This window comes from Thamnophis elegans, chromosome 15, assembly GCF_009769535.1.
Source record: "Thamnophis elegans isolate rThaEle1 chromosome 15, rThaEle1.pri, whole genome shotgun sequence".
Lineage (NCBI taxonomy): Eukaryota > Metazoa > Chordata > Lepidosauria > Squamata > Colubridae > Thamnophis > Thamnophis elegans.
Window position 1 is genome coordinate 10688385 of NC_045555.1, and position 8648 is coordinate 10697032.

Genomic DNA, 8648 nt, shown 5'->3' on the forward strand with positions numbered 1-8648 from the left:
CTATTAAAATTTATCATCATAAGCTGTTCTTCATTGTCTCTAATTTTTTGTTGTAAAATTTGAATATTGGTAGTCAAATTAAAATTAGCCTTCTCCAAACTTTCCAATTTGTTCTCTATTTCAGCAGAGTAATCTGACAGGGCAGACACGGCTGCAAACGTATTCGCCTTCATTTGATTAACTTTAGACTTTAAATCATCATATAGTTCCAATACAAATTCCTTAATTTCTTGTTTAAAGGCATTAAACATTTTAAAGAAATATTCCTGTGTTAAAAATTCTCCAGTAGAGGGCATAGGAGACAAAGGCTGTGGTTCCAGTAAAAATTCTTTAAATTCTTTAGACACATTTGTAGCAAGACGCTTCTTTGACCTGGGTGCCATAATAAATAAACAAGTAAGCAGCGCTTTGCTCCCCTCTATTTCCAAAGAAGAAGAGTTTATTTTGTTAAGGAGCGGTCTGCAGGAAGGTAAAACCAGCTAAGTACATCCACTATCAATCATCCACGGAGAGAAATCGCCATTTTGAAGTCCATTTAGACAAAGAAGTCTCTAAGACAAATGGTGCTGGTATTTAAGATAGTAATAAAAGCATAAATCTCACAGGGGTGGGACCCGCCCGTATCAATTCTAGCTTGAAAAAACTTTGTTTTGTCCTGGGGGGGGCTAGCCTGTCTGGGGCTGCCAAAAAAAAAAGGCAGCTGAGAAGAACTGGCTGGAGATAAGAGCTCCGCTCCGGCTGGATCTAATCTTTATCCACAGCCAAAAAAAAGGAAAAAGGCTGTGGCTTACGAATAGACCCTAGCCTACAAAGCTACTCCCTGCCCCTTTTTTAGCCGAAAAGGGGTGCTATCTATGATCTTATTTAGATATACAGACCAGATCTCTGAGGAGCTCGGTGGAGCCCTCCTCGGCAACAGGCCACGCCCCCAGGAAGTCAATAAAGCTTATTCTTAATGGGAGCTTTTCAAGAAAAGATTGGGGGTTGGGCTAGAAGACCTTCAAGGTCCCTTCCAGCCCTGAGGGATTCTATCCTTTCTCCTGTTAGTTCCACCAACATTTGGGGGGGGGGCTTCCAGTGCCCCAGGGCTCCCTAGGTGGTGGTGACACCAATCCCCTGATCAGGAGCAACTTACTTGCACATGGAGAAAAATGCAGAGGCCAATGAATGCATAGACCCCAAAGATGAACAAGGTCACTTTCCAGGGGTCTCCAAGGACATTCTGGAGTCTGTCACTGGATGGCCACAGCAGTTCATTTGGATCCATTTCTGAAAGAGAAAACGGATGGAGGAAGAAGAGTAGATGCAAAAAATAATGGATGCAAAATAAAATCAGACCAAGACCTTTTCCCACCGCTAATATAACATCTAAGCTATTCAATTCAACTGAAAATCTATTTGAAATATTTTAGGAGGATAAATAACAACAAAAGCCATGAATAATGTGACTGTATTCAGCTGTAACCCAATTCCATGAAAATTTCCTGATCTGTCAGTTTCCCTGAGAGAAAATTTGTTCTGTAGATGAGCAGGATTTGATTTCTTGCCTTGGGTATTTTTTTTCTTGCTCAGAGCTTTGATTTTGGGATGGAAAATGATTTTGATCATCTTTGGGGTCTATGGATGGTTTGGCCTCTGTGTTCAAGGTAACTCAAGAGTCACCAGAACCACCAGCCGAAGATGAGGAGACAACCAAATTAAGATTAAAGGTTCCTAGTTTTTCTTCCTGTTAGCTTCCATAGTCCAACCACCCCCACCCAAAAGCCCAAAGCAGAAAATGCAAAATAACAAAAGGCATTAAGAATTAAATAACAAGAACAATAATAACAGAATACCTTTAAAATAGAAAAATAAAGAAAAACTGACAAACACTTACCAACCATCACATTGTCGTGCAAGGCAGAAGGTCTGAGATCCTTCGCCCATCAATTGAGGTGATGTTGGGGTAGATGGGTTCCGGTATGTAGGGTTCTAGTGATTATGTCAACCTCCACATCTTCATTTCATTGCTCTGGTGACACTTTCAGACACCTTTTTCTGGGGATTGAAGAAGAAAAGAATCAAATATACCTGACTGGTACATTGTTTTCTTAACAATGATAATAAAGTTTATTCTTAATGCGGGCTCCAGATTTCCAAGAAAAGATTGGGGATTGGACTAGAAGACCTCCAAGGTCCCTTCCAGCCCTGAAGGATTCTATCCTTTCTCCTATTAGTTCCATCAACATTTGGGGGGGGGCTTTCAGTGCCCCAGGGCTCACCAGGTTGTGGTGACGATACTCCCCTGATCAGGAGCAACTTATTTGCACTGGTGGTACAAAATGCAGAAGCCAATGAATACATAGACCTCAAATAAAAACAAGAAATGGAATAAAAGATTTATTAAATTGTTTAATATAGATGTATAATACATATTTACATAAACCGATACAGAACTGGTGCAGCCATCCAGTGAGAGACCATCAAAGTTCCTTGGAGACCCTGAAAAATGACTTTGGTCATCTTTGGGGTCTTTGTATGGTTTGGCCTCTACATTGAAGATGTTGCAAGTGTCACCAGAATCACCAGCTGAAGATGAGGAGGCCTCCATCACGGTGGAACCTCCATACTGGAATCCATCGATCCCAACATCACCATAATTGATGGAGGACGATGTCAGACGTTCAGCCCTGGTCAACAATGTGATGGCTGGAATTTCACCCATGGCTGTGATTTTTCCTAGGGAAAAAGAAACACAGATTGAACATTTTAATAATAAAAAATGGTAAGCAAGAAGAAAAAGCTTCATCACTTGAGACTTTCAAGAAGAGATTGTACTGCCATTTGTCAGAAATGGTGTAAGGTCTCTTGCTTAAGTGGGGGGGGGGGGTTGAATTAGATGACCTATGAGGTCCCTTCCAACTCTCTTAATCTGTTAAAACATCTGTTAAAGCAATTAATAAAATTAAGCAACCAAATTAAGGTTAAAGGTTCCTAATTTTCTTTCCTGTTAGCTTGCATAGTCCAATCCCCTCCCCAAATCCCAAAGCAAGAAATGCAAAAGAAGAAAAGGCATTAGGAATTAAATAAAAACAGCAATAACAAAATGCCTTTAAAATAGAAAAGTAAAGAAAAATTGACAAACACCAACCATCACATTGTCGTGCAAGGCACAATGTCTGACATCCTTCGCTCATCAATTAAGATGATGTCGGGGTAGATGGGTTCCGGTATGTAGGGTTCCACAGTGATGATATCAGCCTCCACGTCTTCATTTTGTTGCTCTGGTGACACTTGCAGACACCTTTTTCTGTGGATTGAAGAAGAGGAAAAGAATCAAATATAACTGACTGGTACATTGTTTTCTTAACAATAATAATAGAGCTTTTTTTTTAAAAAAAATGTTTTTTTAAATAATACAGCTTATTCTTGATGGGGGCTGCATTGCTGGAGATTTTCAAGGTTTGGGGGTTGGACTAGAAGAACCTTCCAGCCCTGAGGGATTTTATCCTTTCTCCTGTTAGTTCTACCAACATATTTTTTGGGGGGAGGGGGGGGCTTTCAGTGCCCCAGGGCTCCCCAGGTTGTGGTGATGATACTCCTTTAACAGGAGTAACTTACTTGCATTGGTGGTACAAAATGCAGAGGCCAACGAATACATAGACCCCAAATAAAAGCAAGAAATGGAATAAAAGATGTATTAAATTGTTTAATATAGATGTAGAATGCATATTTAATAAACCGATACAGAACTGGTGAAGGCATCCAGTGAGGGACCACCAAAGTTCCTTGGAGACCCTGGAAAACGACTTTGGTCATCTTTGGGGGTCTATGTGTTGTTTGGCCTCTGCATTGAAGGTGTTGCAAGCGTCACCAGAACCTCCAGCTGAAGATGAGGAGGAGGCCTCCATCACGGTGGAAGCTCCATACCTGAATCCATCGATCCCAACATCACCATAATCGATGAAAGACGATGTCAGATGTTCAGTCTGGTCAACAATGTGACGGATGGAATTTCACCCATGGCCACAATTTGTCCTGGGGCAAAGGAAACACAGATTTAATATTTTAAGAATAATGAAATAGTAAGCAAGAAACAAAACAATAAAAAAACCTGAGCAACCAAATTAGAATTAAAGGCTTCTAGTTTTCCTTACTGTTAGCGTCCATAGTCCAAAACCCCAAAGCACGAAATGCAAAACAACAAAAGGCGTTAAGAATTAAATAACAAGAACAATAATAACAGAATATCTTTAAAATATAAAAATAAAGAAAAACTGACAAACACTTACCAACCATCACATTGTCGTGCAAGGTGGAACATCTGACATCCTTCGCTCATCAATTGAGGTGATATTGGGGTAGATGGGTTCCGGTATGTAGCGTTCCACGGTGATGATATCAGCCTCCACATCTTCGTTTTGTTGCTCTGGTGACACTTGCAGACACCTTTTTCTGTGGATTGAAGAAGAAGAAAAGAATCAAATACAACTGACTGGTGCATTGTTTTCTTAACAATGATAATAGAGCTTATTCTTAATGGGAGCTTTTCAAGAAAACATTGGGGTTGGGCTAGAAGATGTTCAAGGTTCCTTCCAGCCCTGAGGGATTCTATCCTTTCTCCTGTTAGTTCCACCAACATTTCAGTGCCCCAGGGCTCCCCAGGTTGTGGTTGGTGGTAAAAAAATGCAGAGGCCAACGAATAAATAGACCCCAACGATGAACAATGTTACTTTCCAGGGGTCTCCAAAGATGGTCTGGGGACTTTCCCTGGATGGCTGCAACAGCTCGTTTGGGTCCATTTCTGAAAGAGAAAAGGGGTGGAGGAAGAAGAGCCAATCTCTGGTTTTAATAGTTGGTGAAGGGGGCCCTGGCAGGCTGGCAGCTGGGAAGGGGCTCCAGAGATCTGGGCCGAGTTGCCTGGCCCTCACTCGCTCAGCTGATCTGCGGGCCATAATTAAGGGGCGGAGCCTCCATGAGGTGACTGGGGAAGGGAAGGCTGCCTCCTGTGCTGGCCACGCCCACCCCTTCACTTATACTGGCCCACCCCCAAAAAGTCAGGCTAGGGCTTATTTTCAGGGAAAGACGGTATTTCTGACCTGTCCCGTTGTTCCCTCAATGCTCGATTCTCCCTGAGGAGCTCCTGGTCCTCCGCAGCTTGTTCCCGAACTCTGCAGTGGAGATGATGGCTTTCCTTGTTTACATCATTGAGTTCTTTCTCCAAACTCTTGATTCAATATAAATCGTAAGGATGTAAGCCACAAAGCTACAGTCCTGCAGTCATAAGTGGGAAGCGATGGGTGATAGAAACAATGAGAAAACTAATAGTAATGCAGCCTTAGTGAATGGTTGTGTGTCTATGTATAATTTTCTGTGTTTTGAACAAGTTGAAAAGAGTCTGGTCTTATTTTTCCCAACCTTATTCCAGGCAATGTAATTCAATCTAGAACTATGGGTAATAGGGGAGAGAGAGAGCTAAGGAGTATTTAAGATGAAATTCTGGAAGAAAAGTCAGGGCTGCTAGCTAAACTTTGCTCACTATTCAGTTTCTCTTCAAAATCTTTGGAAAGCTTCTCCTTTTCTGTAATTTGTTAGATACTTTTCACCGAAAGCTCCTTATTCTTCAACTGGAGCTCCTCTTTTTCTGACAAGAGCCTTGAAATTTCCATGGTCTTCCTGTAAATTATAAAGAACAGAGAGAAATTGGCCTTCTTACTTTTTTCACTTGAAACATGACATTGTTTTGTAAATTAAAAAAATATTAAACATAACTTGGTGTGTTTTGTGTGTCTGTGTATGTGTGTATATATAAAAGTTTTTCTCTTTCTGCTATAACAACCAGCAGTTTCTCCTTAGAGGAAACAAAGCTTCAGCCATTTGTTGGGGTATATGAGAAATCAGTAGATTTTCAGGGGCTTCAGCTGTGCCTGAATGCTTCTGCAGCCACATTATTCTACTTTTTAAAATTCTCCTGTTTTCCCCCTAAAAGATTCCAGATTGCAGGATCCCATCTGGGTCGGTCACTGGGACCTCAGGCTGAGCCTCCTGAGCTTTTGGAGTCATGCAGGGACCCCCCTCAGGAACTCAGGGACTTGAGGAGGATCAGCAGCCCCCGGGGGTCTCCAAGGAAGCCTTGCCTCTTTCCCACCTCTTCCTCTTCCTCTTCGGGACTTTGAATTAAGGCATCAGACAAGAGACAGAGATTGTACAGGTAGTTCTTGACTTACGGCAGTTCATCTAGTGACCATTCAAACTTACAATGTCACTGAAAAAGTGACTTACGACCATTTTTCACACTTATGACCATTGTAGCATTTGCATGATCACATGCTCAAAATTTAAATGCTGTGCAATTGGCTCCTATTTATGACAGTCGCAGTGTCCGGGAGTGACGTGATCCCCTTTTGCGACCTTCTGATCAGCAAAGTCAATGGGGAAGTCAGGTTCACTTAACAACTGCAGTAATTCACTTAACAACAGTGGCAAGAAAGGTTGTAAAATGGGGCAAAATTCACTTACCTGTCTCATTTAGCAACAAGTTTTGGAGTCAATTGTGGTCATAAGTGTAGGAGATCTCATAAAATCCAGAGGAGGGGGCTTGGGGCCTGGGGAAGGGGAAAGCAAATAGAAAAGAGAGAAAGAAAAACAGAAAATGTCATCTCCACGTTCTTGACTTATCACAACATTCACACAAAAGTCACACAGACCAGAATAAATGGTGGATGGGGGCAGGGTCAGCATTCACACTCAGCACCAAAGGAAATCCAGCTTTTGAAAGGGAAAAACTTACAATTGCTGTTTCTGTAAAACTCTGCAGGATTTTCAACCAGATGGTTGGTTCTGTTTACATGCACACAATTTTAATATAGGCAAATAAACCATGAAAACCCACCTTCTCTTTCCCTGCACAAAGCCACAGAGCCCCCTCCCTCCCTGGTTGTGTCTGCAGGGACTTTTATCATCACAGCCCTGCAGAGACCCCGGATTTCCTCCTCTCTGCTTCTCAGCTGAAGAAAGAAATTCTGCTTGCATGGAATCCAATTGACAGGAGGCAGATTGAATAAAAATCCATCTTCTATTACTGATATTTGTAATGGCCTGAAGGTCTTTGTCTGCTTCTCATCAGCCTTGGGGGCTTTCGGTTAGAGCCTTGCCATGTAGGAAGCCAATTAATTCATCAAAAGGAAAACAAAAGTGGGGGCCCTGGACACTCCCCCCACTGTGGGGGCCACAGTGGGTTTCCCTGTTTCTTTGGGAAAGTTTCCTTCACCAAGCAGAGCCCCCCCCCCCCAAGCTGGGCAGGGTCGCTCGAGCACCTCCAGACTGTCTGCCTGCCACTGTTCCCCGTGTGGATATCCTGGGCGGGATGGTGGTGGCCGCAGCCTCTGGAAACAGAGCCCCTATGTGGCCCTGCAGGAAAAAGGAACCCTCGATGCCCGCAGCCCAGCTGGGATGAAACCCCTCCAAGCACCCCCAACTCTCGACCATTGTGCTCCGCCCGGGGTTCTTGGAAGGGCTCCCGGGCAACCCCCAGGGAGGGCAGAGAAGGGCCTGGAGTCTGGAGAGTGGGCGGGACTGGACCTCAGGCCAAGAGGACCAGGAGTCCAGAGAGGGAAAACGAGGCAAGGAAGATAATAAAGAGAAATATTGAGGGGAGAAAAGAGAGGGGAGGGGGAGGGGGAGGACCCCAGGCCTACCCTCTTCCTTAACAGCTGTTCAACCTTCCGTAAAGCAAGGCAGGAGAATTGGTGCTTCTGCAAGTTATAGGGTTCCCTCTTGTATCCAGTCACAGCTAAAACAACAAAGAAAAGGAGGATAATTTTATACAGACATATAAACAAAAGAGCAAAAATGCACCACTCTTTCAACATTAACAAAAAATCAAAAACTCCTCTCTGCAGGTCTTTGCATGGAATCCATCCCAACCTCAGAGAGAGCCAGGAATTCCTCCTCTTCTCAGCTGGAGGAAAGAAACGGTTCAGGTGGAATCCAATTGATGGGAGACGTAGATAGAAAATAATGTTCCGTCACTTATACACGTAATGGAATGATAGGATTTGTCTGGTTATGATTAGCTTTGAGGGCCTGAGATCGCAGCCTTGCAAGGTAAAAGAAACAGAATTGGAAGGGATTCTGGCTCAAGCAGGAGACCCTCTAGGGCAGAGGCCCTCAAACTTTTTAAACAGGGCCAATTCATGGTCCCTCAGATTGTTGGGAGGGAGAGACCTGCTGGATGGAGGTGGCTAGGTGGTCATGTGACTGGGTGGGCGTGGCTAATTTAACAGTCCATTGAACAATTGAACTTTAATTTGTTTTGCTCCTGGGGTTGTTTTATTTGCTTTTGTTTGCATGTTGCTCTTTTGGTTGCCTTTTCTTCTTACTAGATTGTTTTTCCCCCCAGTTGTTTAGGAGTCTAGTGGTCCACTTCAGGAAAGTCCGTTTGGCAGCAATTCTTCTCAGCCCCAAGGAGATTGAGAAATCTCTCTCTCTCGCTCTGTCTCTCTTTCTTTCTCTCACTCTCTGCCTCTCTTTCTCCCCCTCTCTCTTTTTCTATATGTCTCTCTCTCTTTCTCTCTCCCTCCTTCTTTCTCTCTCTCTCTCTTCTCTCTCCCCCCTCTCTCTTTCTCTCTCTCTTTCTTTCTCTCACTCTCTGCCTCCCTCTGTCTCTC

At 43.3% G+C, this 8648-nt stretch overlaps 1 long non-coding RNA gene across 1 annotated transcript; it reads right to left on the reverse strand.

Moving 5' to 3' along the window:
• Window positions 1-3162: 3162 nt before the first annotated feature.
• LOC116518220 lies at window positions 3163-5247 on the reverse strand. The gene is made up of 4 exons (XR_004256527.1): window positions 5079-5247; window positions 4272-4783; window positions 3910-4017; window positions 3163-3289 (listed from the first exon to the last, which is right to left on the reverse strand). It is a non-coding gene; the product is annotated as an uncharacterized LOC116518220 (long non-coding RNA).
• Window positions 5248-8648: the final 3401 nt, after the last annotated feature.